The sequence below is a fragment of the Gasterosteus aculeatus genome, chromosome 21 (assembly GCF_964276395.1).
Source record: "Gasterosteus aculeatus chromosome 21, fGasAcu3.hap1.1, whole genome shotgun sequence".
NCBI lineage: Eukaryota > Metazoa > Chordata > Actinopteri > Perciformes > Gasterosteidae > Gasterosteus > Gasterosteus aculeatus.
In genome coordinates this window covers 9,394,119-9,408,804 of record NC_135708.1, presented here as the reverse complement: position 1 = coordinate 9,408,804, position 14,686 = coordinate 9,394,119, and the positions used below count along the sequence as shown (strand labels likewise).

Below are 14,686 nucleotides of genomic sequence, written 5' to 3'. Positions count from 1 at the left end.
GGAGGTGCTACTTCATTAGAACTACGTATTTGTCAGGAGAGCTGATCAACTGCGCCTGATGCAGTGTATGAACTTTCGGTGTCTGTGCAGTATAGGAAACGCATCGGCTCCGCTGCTCCTTTTCGCTAAGGTCGTGACTTTTAAAGGTTGACTCCAAACACCGGATTTGTTGACTCAGCGCCTGTCTGTACATTAGGACACGTAGTGGGCCGACCAACGTCTCGCTCGGCTAAATCCTGCCCACTATGACCTCATAGCGGGCGACCGCTGGTGAACTTTGAACGGTTATGTCATTTATTTGATCTGTGTGTCATCGGCATTTCCTTTCAAAGGTTCCTGCCCTCCCTCTTTTCCTCAAACTTTTTGTGTTTTCTTTCTCTATCAAAAGGAAATCCTATCCCAAATACCCTCGTGCCTTTTCATAACCCACTACCTTTGTTGTGCTCCATTGTGAGTTTTCTTTAGCCTAAATGCTACCACGTTAGCCCCCTTTCATTTAAGGCCTGCACGTCCATTTTCCCAAGCTTACATAATGGGTATTCTCCTTAAAACATTTGAGTGAACACTTTGAAAAGGCGAGCAGGTTTCACCGGTGATTTGAACCAACTATGACATCGCCTACATGACTGTTGCACCAATCAGACGATAATCACCACTGATAGAGATTCTCTGTCTCGCTCCCCCCTCCTCTTCCTCCCCTCCAGCCGATACCTTTGCCCGGCTGAGAGTGACTCATTCGTATCTCATGACTGCTCTCCAATGAAACCTGTTGTTTTGAGCAGCAGTTTCCGGGAAAGGGGCTGAGTGGTGAATTATACCACCACACCGCCACGGGCTCCGAGGATTAGCGCCGACATAAACAAATACACAGTGTACAAGCTGTACATACTAATGGCCCCGAAGTCAACGGTGATGCGGAGTGAAGCCTGACTCGCCTCTCGCAAACCCTGCAAGAGGTAATTTAAATGCTCTCTCATAAATAGGGAGCGCAGACGAGTAATGAGTTAGCTACTGCCAATATTATTACCACTGATACTGAAAATAATAAAATGAGTTGCAGCGGCTGCTAATTAAAAGACAGAAGAATTATTATTAAATACGTATCACACTGAAATCGGGTAAATGTGTGAGTTGTGTTACATCATTACATATTAAACAATGAAATGAAGCATTAACAAAAAAAAGTTTTACAATTTTTCAGCTGTGCCAAATGAGTATGAATAGCTCATTCATACTCATACTGTTCTCACATATCTCAAGTCTTCTGAAAAGTACTGTTGAGCTATGCAAATTAAGCATTATGAAATGTAATCAAATATATCAACATGGAACTGCCCCTGTTGATTAATTACATTTAGAGAAATGTTTTTTACATTAAACGTTTGTCGGATATGTCAAGGAAGCAGAATAGCTTATTATCTCAAAATTATCTCAAAATTTACAAAAGTAAAGGGAAACCTTTTGGTTGTTTTTGACTGTAAATTGTATTTACATACATTTATTGAGCACACTGCAGTTGATCTACTTGATATTAATAATTATTTTCAGCAACTGATAATTATTGGGGATAACAATCATGTAAACAAAGCCTCATGAAGGCCCCAGTAGAGCACAACGTGCAGTCCCTTTATACCCAATGAAACCCATTTTAATAGGCCGCCACCGCCTTAACAAACAACGGCGCACCGCGGCGGCGGCAAGGTGACACAAAGGGACGGACAGACGAGCTGGCAGACTGGATCTGGCAGGTAAACAGACAGACAAACATGCCCCGGAGAGCAGTGACACCAGCCAGCGCCTCCCCTCTGCAGACTGAGGGGGCGGGGGTGGGGGTGGGGGGTAGCTGGTGGTACCGGAGCGTAGACATAATGCACCCCACCTCAAAAACACGCAGCCCGCAATGACAGTAGATATGGTTGCCTTCTCTTGGAGGTGCGGCGCAGGAGGGTGGTGGGGGGGCGACAACGCCACCTTTTCCCCAACACAACCTAATGGCTGGGGCTCAATAAAAACAACGGCGGTGGCAACAACAACCCAAATTAGCCGTGACAGCGTGCGGGGTACCCGAGCGCCTTTCTAATTGATCATTCTCGGTTGGAGACTTCCCGGCCCTTGCTGCCACAGCTGCACCGCGGCTATTCTTAGCGCAGGTGTGCTGTAGTCGTTGGAGTTCTTATTTTGAGCTTTGGCTGTAAACACATTCCAGAAACATTTATTCAGAGAAGGAGAGGGCTCTTTATCTAGTTCAATATCACAAAGGTGTAGCAGGAGGGGACTTTTTTCTTGGGTTTTCTGCAATGCAGCTGCCATTTTCCAGCTAACGCCGCCAAGGCTGAAATGAGCCCCTAGCCGGCTGACCTATTGTGAGAATTAATTAACAGCCGCAGCAGATTTGAGCACAGTTATTTGGGACTTTCTGTACGTAGGTGTGATATGTGGGTCAGCGGGAAGTGACGCGGCGCGGGGCGCCATGTCATCTCAAGCTATCGGCGAGCGACAGCCTCTCAATAAGCGTGCTGATCCCGGGCCAAGCCTGCTGACCGGCACAGTTAACATTCCCATCCCTTTGCAGACGACTAATCCGGGAATTCAACAATGCGCCTGGCCTTCCAAAACCAGGGATCAAATTCTCTGTTGGCTCCGCATTAGCACACGCAGACCCCGGCCCAATGCCCACCCACAAAGCAGACTTGCAGAAATCCACACACGTTCACACCCCCGGTTCATTTTCCAGCTTGAGCCGCATGCAGCACGGAGCGACAGAGGGATGTTAACTAGCGCTGTGAATTCATCCCCTGTGTTTCCCCATTCTTGTTTTCTTCTCTTAATCTTTCATGTGTGTTTCAAGCTAACCTTCAATGTACATTTAACCCAACTAACATGACTGGCCGGGCTTTTAACTTGCATTATGCTCCGTGACATTGACAAGAAAAAAAAAAGAGGTGAGGAGAGCGTGCGGTGTTTGCACCCAGGCGATGGGATCAAATCCGGGGAGAAATCCATTTCCTTGAGAAGCCATGCCGCAGGGACGGGAAAACTGGACGCATCCTGACATGCAATTAGTCCACGCTGCACTTTGGGAGCATTGCAATTAGTGAGTGTCATTTTCAAGTGTTTCTTTCTATCTCTCTGTAGTCGCCCTTCCAGTGTGAGCTTCTATTGTTTCAGGTCAGACTGCCACAAGGTCAGATAGAAGAGATACACTACGCTGGTGTCGGAACCTCTCAGCTGTGTGCGGTAATTACTGGTGTCCTTGATATGTGATGTGAAATGGGGATGGTAACCTTTAGTGTTTGCCTGTTAGCTCCCCTCCTCCCCTCTATGCCACCTTCCTCCTCTCAGCTCCTGGGAGTGCGGAGGGACAACGGAAGGCTCACTTTGGAGGTAGATGTGAAGTGTGCTTGAGTGCCAGCTGGTGCCTTGGGACATGGTTGAACATCCACCGGCCAAATGGTCATTGCTGTGAAGCAGGACGACACTTTTGAAGGGTCCTGCTGTCCAGGGGAGGATGACCGGAGGACTCAAGGATGCACGCTTTGGCCCTATTTTTGGACATGGACCTCTGTTTAAAAAGAAGAGAATTAAGTTCTACAGACACGTTTTAGATATTCGTCCTTGGGTAATAATTTGTCTGACCACCCAATACCATCAGGGCTTAGAGTGTATTTTGCTTTTTCTGGTTTGTGTGAGATCTTAACTGTGAAAATTCCAAGGAGGAATTTAAAATACAACAGTTTTAAGAAACTAAAGTCATAATGTTTTGAGTTGCATGAGTCAGATGTTTGAATTGCTTACATGAATTAATACAAAATAAATAAAAAATGTCAATGATTCAACCCCTGCAAACATATGTGAGGGACCAAGTTGGCAAGCATGAGCATCCAGCCAGAGATTTGGCGAAAACAGGGATTCACCCAATGAACTTATCTTAAACACACAAGTCAGGTTAGGATTCTCAAACAATGTCAACACCAACTGAAATGAACAAACCACATTTCAAAATCGCAGATTATACAATTTCTGTCAAAAAGGGGTCAGATGGAGAAAAACACTGACCACTGGATTACCATTTTAACAATATAACAGTTCATTTGTCAGTTTGGGTATTCCATAAAAAAACAAAAAGTGTATTATATTAACTAATATATTTAAAGGAAATTAAAAATAATCTCAAAATTTAAACATTTCACCCCATGATGTTGTGAGCACTTGGTACGTTCTGATTAGCCACTTCCTGTATTTAATAGTTTAGTCCATGTTGTGCATCTTTGCTTTCTCTTGACAAAAGCAGCACTTCTCTAAATAAGTAGAAATGATAACTACAAATGGATTTCTGAAGGAGTGTCAGCACTCAGCTATTTGCCATTTTAAACTAAATGAATCCTGTCATTCTGAAGTTCCTGAAAAGGATCTTGTCCCTCTGAAAAAGTTTCTGTGTTGGAAATGTTTTGTATTTAATTTAATTTAAAAAAAAAAATTTTGTATAAAAAATAAATTGTTCACTTGCTCAGAAAAAAGTCCATTCTCACTGTCCTGGGAGCTTCACATTTGTTTAACATTGAACCACTGTTAGCCTCCAAACTGACAATAAGTAATTACGGTAAGTAATAAAGGTGATTTGTGCAGATAAAACTGAAAAAGGATCTTGTGTGTCAAACTTACGTGCAATTAAGTAAAGTGAAAACACAGTTTTGAATTAAGGGGAGCTCAACCGCACAAATATATTTAAACTCTCAAAGACACTGAAGTACAAACAATAAACTTGCTATAAAACGACTGCAGCACAGTTGCTTTGGCATGAGACATTCTTGAGAGGATTGAACTTGTGGTTACTTGCTCATTGGCAAGCATTTGCCATAACCAGAGCAGTGAGACTCCAACATGGCCTGTGGCTACTCATTACTCTACAGGGGCTCTGGAACATCATCTGATGTTCCGCTTTAATTGGCGGAGCATTAATCGAAAAAAAAACAAAAAACTAGAAAGGTGTAGTCGGTCGGGTTGAGAAACCTCGCCAGGTGTGCTGTTTGTGCAATGGATTGAACAGAACACACACCTGGCTAAGCCCACGTCCAGTCACTATTGCGCAGCAAGGCCTCGTAAAGCACACTTAATACACACTCATGTGTCACTGTATGTGACATTTCATTCAATTTTGCCAAAAAATAAATAAAATTCACTGAGCCTGACGGCCTGCATAGAAGTCGCTGAGTTGTGACAATGTACTGACACTACTCAAAGATTGCAGACGAAGGGTACTCGAAGGGTACTCGAAGGGTACTAACTTCCATTAGTTAGGCACTCGTTAGTTTTGTTAGTTATGCCCTTACTGGCTGAGGGGCAGTTCATATTTGTGCGTGAGGATTCAGCAGGCTTACAATGGAATTATGAAAGATACCTTAACAGGTTTTTAGAGAATATGTGAGACCAGAGGCACGAGAGGTCCTTGAGCGTGCAGCCATAACTTGGCAAATATTATGCAGTGTGCTTTTGTGTGCTGCGGCAGAATGCCAGATTAGCTGTAAACACACACACTTAACCAATTGCATGATCCTCCTTGCAGAAATAATAATAGCCTTGTGGCCATTGCCATTTGAGGAGGATTGCCAATCCATTGCCAATACTTCCGTGTTTTGGTAAAGCACCACGCATCCGCTTACTTTGCACATGATTGGTTGCTGCGCTCTTACGCCCGGATCAGCCTTGCAACACACTTGAAACACTGTGCCATAGAAATCCAGTGTACAAAATCAATAGAGAACGCAGCGAGTTGCAACATGCCAGGTGTTTTGAGCGTCGGCCAGTGTTCCATGTCTCTTTCAAGCACCTTCATCAAGTGTGTTGTGCCAACCTCTAAACACTCCCCCCTTATCTAAATAGCCCTGGCTTACATAACAGGGCTTAACTCGCATCAATCTGTACGCCTTGTGTTTATATTTGCACCCCCTGCTGTTTTTCTCAGAGGTCCCGGGAAGCAGCAGTGGAAAGAGTGAGTTGCTCGAGAGCAGACATGCACAAGCACCTGCATAACTGAGATGCCTGACAGGAATGATCATCACGGCCCACCGTAAACACTGACACACGTGAGCTGATCTCCGTGCACATGCTTAACAAGAGGAACCTGCCAAAAAAAAAAACGTGGCGGCCAGGAAACACAGCGGATTGACTGTGTTGCAGCAGGGGCCTCGGTTGGGACATGTGGCTGGAAGACAGGGCATAAACAACACTGTAAAAAGAAACCTCCTTTCACAAAGGTTTGTGTCGAAACATGTTTGGGTAAGAAGTGCTTACCTTTTACGAACAGGGAGGGTTGGGAATGTCTGACTGTACTTTCTTTGCCCCTGAAAAGAGAAGCTGCTCAAATAAAAAACATCACTACTGTGCTGAAATAGCCTAGAATATTGCAATTACAATTGGTTGGGAAATTCAGCAGTAAAATGATAATGGCTTTCCATTACAGTCATGGCGATGAAGACATTTGCAGCCAAATTATCTACACTTATTGATATTTTTTGTCATTACTTTTCCTGCTAATCTCAATTCACACATTCTATGCGTCTCCTATTGATTCGGTGAGAAAACACTGAGAAGTCGTGCAAAGATATGAAGGTGAAAGAAGGAGTGACTGAGGCGGAGTGACTGAGGTCAGCGCCATTGTCCTGCCGTGATCTCCATCTTCATCCATTGTGAATCCATGGGTGCCCGTCTGAATGGGGACTCGCTTTTGCCTTGATAAACTTTTGACCTCCACGTATCTCCACCTCGTGAACACACGCCGACCTTGGCTCGCCATTCTATGACACTCTGAGGCCGGTGGGTGATAGCGTTTTGAGCTGACACTGGAATATGTATCCATCCGTTGCAACGGGAAAAGTTTGATCAACTCGAAGCACTGCACCTAACATTGGGTGAAGATGCATTTAATGGCTCTATTTTGAGAAACCAGGTCGGCGCGCCTTGTGCTGCGAGAACATCCTTCACTCCTAACCTCTGCTGCTTCCTCCAGGTGAGTGTCGTTAGCCAAAACCGCTACGTGTCAGGGAACGCCGGCGAGCATTTGTCAGGAATTGCTCAAGCAGTTGCTGGTTATTATTTACGGTGTCTTGTCACTGAGCCTCATTGTTGATTCTCGCTGCGGGCACCCGCATGCATTTTCATCACACTTGCTCATCTCCCATCCTTTCATCAGATGTCGTTAGCATCAGGTTGTGACCGATGTTCCCAAAAACTAGCTGCACTAACCAGGATCTCTTGTCGCTGTCTTTTTTTAAATTTATATGTACTTCAATAAAATAAGAACAGGGAGAAGGGGGGGGGTGATGGGAGCTCGGGGGAGAGGGTTGGAGGAGTGATTGCCACCTGCCACTTCATTCAACTGCATTTTAATCTAGGGTGTCTGGAGGAATCTCGTTCCGCAAATGACTTCGGCGGAGGAGTGGCGGCGCTTCAGGGAGGAAGGGAGGAGAGATTTGAGCTGCTGATACCTCGTAACAAATCACCTGGATATGAACTGTTCGTTTTCTAATGGGAATCCATATTCATCTTCCTCTCCAAAAGCTCTCCTGTGGGGATGCAGATGTGTGGCTGCTTTTATATCTTCTCCTTATCCACTTCCCCATCCGTGTCCCCTAATCAAAACCCCCACATATTTTAAGGCCCTACACCATGCGCTCACACTTATTGAATTTCCATTGCTATACCATTGAGTCTATGGACCATCTTTGGGATTATTAATGACACTGCACAGAGTTATACATATGAATATGGAGATCAGCCACATTGTGCATGCGGCCTCCTATATAACAGGATAGATCTAAATCTCTAATGTCTTCCTTGACTGATGGTGCCACCCTTTTGCTCCATGCGCTTTTCTTAATAATGTGCCACGCTCACTCCCATCATCTGTGTATTTAAAACCCCAGATCCCCTAAAAAGCAACCGTGAATGATAACTCTCCTACACACAAACTCCTCCGGCTTCTTCAATTCAATCTGTGGCACAGATAAAGGGGTCAACTTCATGCTAGTAAGGATCACATTGAAACCATAACAGGTTTAGTTCTCGCGGTCTACTTTCATTGTACCGAATTTGCGTTTTATTCAGGCATCTTGAAGGGCACCTTCACGCTCGTTGCTGCTGTTTTAGGCGCTGCTATATGCGTGCGATGCCCAAACAAGATATGTAGGATGAATTATTACAGTCTGTAGATTTAATTTATTAACTGGACCATGGAAGTTGTGAGCGTTCCAACTGTTGCTGCTCCATTCAGGGGCCTATCATCTGTATTGTCGAAGGGCAGATAAATACAGTATGGCTGTATTCATGGTTACAGATGATACAGCCGCCCACGCAGGATCTACATGAGCAGCGAATTAGTCTGAAGACTGTTGGTTAAAGGCCAGTCCATGAAGGCGAACAAAGACTGCATTTCACTATCTGCTGAGAGCTCACTTTTTACATTACTCACTTCAAGTGCAGATCATTTGTCAGACAGGAGTTTGGCTCTGGAGGAGCTTGGCTAAGTATGGGAAAATAACCCTTGTTCTTCATGAAGGTTATCAGAACTTTGGCCTTGAAACACGTTAATATTGAAAGACGAGTGCATTTACCAGGTGAGAAGGGTCCATTGGAAGAGACAGTGTTGAGTTTTTGTTGCAAGGAAATGAAAGCCAGGTCGTCTTGTTAACTGGGATTTGCAGAAAACATGTGAAAACATACTCAGGGTCGATGCCCAAGCTAACCATCTTTATTGCAAATGTAACTGCACAGCTTTTGAGTAAAATGTCTTTAGAGATGTTGGAAGTATTGCCTTGAAGTTTGGTACGCACATTCATGTTCCCCTCACATATGTTTCAAACGCTTGGATGATCTTCCGCTCTGTCATTGGGTCAAAATGTGAAGGTACACACTCATTTGCCTCAAATGATGTTAGCATCGAGCTCAACGTACAGCCTTGGCATGCAATAGACATTTGCATGTGGCTGTGCATTACAGTTTCAAATAAGGGGTCAACCAGAATTAGACTATCAAGCATTGGAAGTGCAGTGTTTGTAAAAATGGAGCCATACAAGAGACCAAAAGTCCAATTTGAGCTGAGTCCTCTAACTTTACGGAGGTGCGATACCTAATGGCTGATGCAGCATTCTGTTTAATAGACATCTGGGGGAGATATAATCTTATTGGACAATGTACCTCACTCGGTAGAGTTTAAAGGCCACAGTTCTCACATTAATGCATAGTGATATTATACTTCTGCCCTACAAATATTTGTTCCGTTACGCATTCACTTTAATAGAAGCCTATATGACAAAAGACGTGATCTTCAGAAAGTTTGGTGGGCACAATTTTATTTTATTTATTTATACAACTGTACAGTCATAGAAACCCTAATGCATGGTGTTTGGAAATGTAGGCATGAATGCCATCAGTCCAGTGCCATATCTCTGTTTACTAACCAGACCGTCTCCTAACCTAACCATTGCTCTAACAGAATGTATGTGACAGAAGGCTCATGTAAACGTGACTTCATACTAAACGTCAGGTGATACAGCAACATTGGAACAAGAGAGACGGCAACTTCAGTATTATTTAAAGCGCGCATAATAATGGAAAACATTCAATCCCGCCAAAGTGATCTCATAGAAAATGATTACAAGCTCTTCACAAACCCTTGCATGTCGGAGGAACGGAATGTGTTAAAATTATGTTCCGCCACCACGACAATTTAATTGCAGTTTTAGGAAATAAAATCATTTGGTTTTGCTTTGGAAAAGAAACATCATGGTTGGGATTTTGCATCATGGTGAAGGTCCGTTATTTCTGTTGAACCTGCAAATTCGTGGGTTCACCAAGAAAAAGGATCCTGATGGCATTACAGTGGTTTTCCTGGTTTTAGTCCAAAATGTATTAAAATGATATTTTGCATATTTCTACAATATCAGACCGACTATGATCATTCAAGGCTAAGATTAGATCCAACACGTTATATTACTGCAAACTTATTACTTCACTTTGTGAAGTGAAGTAAGAACAGAAGAACAGAAATTGATTTCACGTCAGTTTAAATTAGAGTTTTCATAGGTTTTTTAATCTTCTGCGTTGGACGATGTGTGTCTGGAGATGTATGACAACGGCACCATGGCAACCAGTGTAAACACCAGGTTGACGCGGGTCACTTTACCTTGTATGATGTCATCGTTCAAAGGAGCATTGCATAACAACAGCAGGCAAACAGTGAGTGTAATATTGACAAGTGTTATCAGAGGGCACCCTGGGAAATGAGCAGGGACATCATTGTTCCGCCTGTTCAGTTTGTGTATTGTATAATACTTTCCCATCGCCACTTGCTACAGTCTCTTTTAATTGTTTGTGTTTTTGTTTCCTTGTCAAATTTCTCCGGGGGCCAAATTGTTATTGCAATGGAGCACAGCGAAGTCAGAGAGGCGCTGTTGCGTGACTTCAGCCAGCAAATCGTCCTGACCTGGGCTGGTAATGACTGTCATCTGCTCATGCTCGTGCAGATCTCGGCAATATCAGCTGATAGTCATGTTTGTTCAGGGTTGTTATCCCAGATTGAAAAACAGCTCGGGGCAAACAGGAGGGGGAAAGAGTGCCTACACAGGAGCTCCGCTTCTCAGCAAATAGTATTGAATTGCCTTCTTTATTTCCCCCCCCCCTCTCTATCTCTCGCTCTCTTTTGGTTTTTACAGTGAAGTGATGCTGCATCATCTAACAAACAATTTCTTAGTGAATGCTGGACTGCGGCAGAAACAGCAGCTCTGGAGTTTTCAGATAAATGCGTGCTATTCAGCATGCGGGCAAAGCCTTTCACTCAGGGGCCTCGGCCGTGTTTTTATTTGCGCAGCAGCAATTTCATCTCGCCGCTTTCACGCCGGTCTCAGGAATCCAATAAAGATGACTGACTACATTTTATCACTGCAGGATTTATCTCTCAGGAAGATTTAGAATTCCATCCAGATAATGTGGAATGGGAGGAGAGAAAAAATATGAAGAGCCGTGAACCCGGTATGATATGTGTTTTACTCAAACTTGTGAGGGGATGCTGGAAGTTGTTACAGCTGATTAAGAGTTACACAGCTGATTTGTATAACTGCATATAGTTGTGTATAATGCGCATTATAGGATTTCTCTGTTCTGCCAGGTTGAGCCGTTTTCCGATTGTACCCAGTGGGGTGACAGTGGTTCCATGGTACTGTGAGTCAGGAAAAAGCCTGTTTCACCTTTGACCTTTTGTCATTATCCACCAGCAACATTGCAGGGCAGACAATCAGGGGATCAAGGCCGGCCAGGAGAAATCCTGTCCCCAGACATAAAAAAGGATGCGCGTCGTGATCTTTCCCCCTCATTGCCAGGAATTCAATTGCACTCAGCTAACATCTGCCAGAGATAAGTGAAACATAAACAATGTCATTCACACACACACACACACACACACACACACACACACACACACACACACACACACACACACACACACACACACACACATAGATAAAGAGAGCTGTGCCCAACATTCTTCCTTTCTGGAAGAAAATAACAACTAAAAAGGATGCTTTAGATAATATGAATAATATGAATAAAACTGGCACCCAAAGGGGACACTTTCAATAATAACAGAGGACCTATTCAAATCATTTGTGTAAAATTTTAAAGAAACGTACCGTCACAACTGAGCAGTTGTGTGTGCAACCATGTGCTAATGATAAGAAGCCCGAGAAGAAAAAACTCTCAGTCCCTCCAAACAAAGACGTCCAATTTCCCTTTCAAAGCCCGGTGTCAAGGCCACCAACCCCTCGCTGTCACCCGATACAAAGCCCTGCACCCTTGGGTCAATGTCGGTGTAGTGTTTTACTTCTGTACCGCCGTAGCTTAGCTTGAAGGCCCCATTATGATTGAGATGACGCAGACATCCAGTATCCGGGTGTAACCCCTCGAGACTCCCTCTGTCTCCAGTAAACATGTTGTTGTTGTTTGCTTACACTGTGAGTGTACCAACCTGTGGCCATGTTGTTATATTGCAAAGGGGTGAACGTGTCAAATCCTCCGAATCATTGAAATGGGTTGGATTAGAGTAGGAGACTTTTGTTATTCAGAACGTGGAAAGTATGTTCTAGCACATGATTTTTCCCCCTGAACCATTTTTATATAGTTTGCTCATTTTTTCCGCGCTGCTCTAGCTGAAGTGGCACTCTCGGCCAAAAGAAAAAAAAATGGATCAAAATGTCCCAATTAAATCAGTTTAAAAGGTGCTAAATCATCCCCCAGTGTTCCTTCAAATTTTGCCATTGTTCAAGAAGGATTGTGGTAGTCAAGCTGAATATCATATTTAATTTCATATAATCCCCTCCCCCGTCGCTAGAATTATACAAATGCTCTGTAGACTTTGCTCTTGTCTTGATATGAATACAATAATAAAAGAAAAGCAACACACTTATGTCTCACAGTATTTATCTTCTTCTTCTTTTTTATCTTTATGTCAAACTAATTTTGAACTATCGCTAAACGAGAGCATCAGGAAAAGAGGCGATGAATATCAATGAGAGAGATAAAGCCCTTTTACAGAGAGGATGCTTTATTATTGCATGACACACCTCATAAAAAGCTATCTGGATGAAATGCTTTGTGTTTGTTTTTTTGGAACATAAAATATATAAAAGGTCAGATTATGTCCCCCCTATTGATTAGCTTACACCCCCTTTGTCCGTGCTGTCCGTCTGCCCCCCAACCAGAGATGTGACGGCCTCACAACTGTCATCAATAAAGCCACGTTGTGCTGTACCTTTTGTGCAGCTCTACTGGAGATTTATTGCTTATTGAAGTATGTAAGGAACACATAATGCAATAATCTTATGCTGATGGAATAATATAATTTTCCCTCCACTGCCTCAAAGGAAAATGCAGCCCACTATTATCACTAAGTATTCTCTCGAGGAAAAAAAAGAAGAGAGAAACCCTACAGGCAGTATTTGTGTTTGCTGGGTGCCGGTTGCATTTGGAAACGCGGCGTAGAATCAGTATTCATGCAGACTTTGGTTATTTGGTGTGCAGACCTCATTATATTAGCATACCAGGAGGTAAATGACAAATAAATGCAGCGCTCATCACCGTCTCTATTTCTTCTTGACAATGCGTGTTCTGCATGAATGAATATTGATGCGCGGCTTTTCCTGGATGGTTCATTTTCAAGTTAACCCACCCCCTGATTCTTTATTTTTTTGGGAGAGGGATGAGGTTAAAAAAAAAAGCAGGCAGCCGCGGCAGCAAGGAGACTTCCAAGTAGCGCACATTGTTAGTATTGAAAGCGTTTCCTGCTGGTAGTCAATAAACAGGATGCTTGCTGTGTCATCCCAGACGTTTGAAGACAGCTGCCGTATGGCAAAGAGAAGCAGCTTGGAGTCTGCCACTTTGAGCCTAAGTCTATTTTGAGGGATTCATCCCCAGTTTCGTTTTTTTCTTCTTTTTGGGATGGGGTTGAAAGTGATGTGAAAAGCAATGCCCCCCCCCCCCACCGCTCCATCAGCACCACCACCACCACCAGTCCCCCTCTCTCTCTGCTCAGCTCTTGCAGCTATATCTTCACACACCTGCTTTTTGTTCGACACAAAGCTGATTGCGCTTTTCAGCTCGCTCTTTCCCCCCAAAAAGAGGCTTGGAAAGTGTCCCTGTCAGGTGCGTTGCAGTGAGAGAGGGACAGTCTGACATTTTTGCTCAAATTGCTCAAATGGCTTTCTTTTTGAGATTTAGATGTAGGAGATTGACAACATATTACTGAAGAACGGTATCAATCTTCTCATCAAACCAACAGAGCTGCAAATGAATGCATTTCCCAAAAGGTCTAACTGTGTCTTTAAGTCGATCAGTAAACTAAGATAAAATACCACCGCATATCCTTGGATATGCCTCGAATCTCCCAATCTTTCTTGGGCTTTTCGATCTCCTGCTGTTGCAGAGACTCCCTCTGACCCTCCCTGCGTGGCTCGTATGTTGCCAGACGGCAGTGAGCACGTCCAGCCCAGCCGGTGGATAACCCCACTACCTCATCCTCCCCCAGAGACCGACTTACATCCTTCCTCCTCTGTCCGCACTCTTTGCCATTCCCCTCGTAGCTTTGCTCGGCTTCGCTTCCCTCCACAGTGAGAGCGTCGCCATCTGCCAGCCCAAATCCCTTACCACCCACCCTCCCGCCTTCAATCTCCCGCCTCCTTCCTTCTCCACTCTTGTATCTCAGCAGCAGGAAGCAGCACCTGCCTCTTTGCGTCACTTCCTGTTGTCACAACCACCCCCCACGCCTTCGCTGCATCTAATTCTTCTGCTTGTGTTTGAGCCCTTAGGTGCGTGTTGGAAAAATTAGTGGACTGGCGATTCCCTTTTCTTACTTTGTTTAATGGCTCCGGCAGTGAAAACCGTATTTCCAGTGAGAGGTTCTGTCTGGAAACTTATCGGCTCTCACAGTTAACCTTGACCACCGTTCTGAAACTGACCCCAGGCCTCCGTGCGAGCAAGTTCCCGGCATAAATCACCCCCTCAGTTGGAATCTTTATCAATTCATCCATACCTTCCGTTCTTTACAGCAGAATAAACAAAGCAGCGTGTCGGCCTGACCTCTTGTTTAGGACAAAGAAATATGGATGTTGTAGAAGGCGCATAAAAAATGTTAGGCTACATT

General features: G+C 44.0%; 1 long non-coding RNA gene across 1 annotated transcript; it reads left to right on the top strand.

The window, feature by feature from the left end:
- Positions 1-1,864: 1,864 nt before the first annotated feature.
- On the top strand, positions 1,865-4,517 carry LOC144390021 (uncharacterized). Its single transcript, XR_013454078.1, has 2 exons — positions 1,865-3,094; positions 3,169-4,517. It is a non-coding gene; the product is annotated as an uncharacterized LOC144390021 (long non-coding RNA).
- Positions 4,518-14,686: the final 10,169 nt, after the last annotated feature.